This window comes from Gracilinanus agilis, chromosome 6 (genome assembly GCF_016433145.1).
Source record: "Gracilinanus agilis isolate LMUSP501 chromosome 6, AgileGrace, whole genome shotgun sequence".
NCBI lineage: Eukaryota > Metazoa > Chordata > Mammalia > Didelphimorphia > Didelphidae > Gracilinanus > Gracilinanus agilis.
The window spans coordinates 134,776,328-134,776,782 of NC_058135.1; positions in this window are offsets into that span (position 1 = coordinate 134,776,328).

The window sequence follows — 455 nt, forward strand, 5'->3', positions numbered from 1 at the left end:
GAGGCCAGGACAGCCCTCGCGGAGCGCGGCCTGTGGGGATAAGAGGGAGGGGCAGTCCAGCTTGTGGGGGGAGGGTAGAGGAGCCAGGTGAGGCTGGCTGCGTCCAGGACTACAAGCCCCGCCATCTCAAGACCCGGGGTTGGTCCAAGCACCGGCCTGTGGTAGCTTGAGAATGTAGGTGGGAAGTTTTCGCGTGCTCGAGGGGCTCAAGGCGGGCGCACTGGATGGATGCGGGAACTTTGGGGGGTGGGGGAAATAGTCGGAGATTCCACACAGCAGCCAATCCAGGTGTGGGACAGAGATCTGAGCAGGAGCTGCACGCCGGCCAGGACACTGCCCGCAGCCAGTCGGAGCCGAGCGCCTCCTGGGGACAACGGCGCGGCTCCCCCTCCCGCCGGGGATGTGCGTGTGTGTGTGTGTGTGGGGGGGGGGGAGAGGGCGCGCGCGCGCGGAGC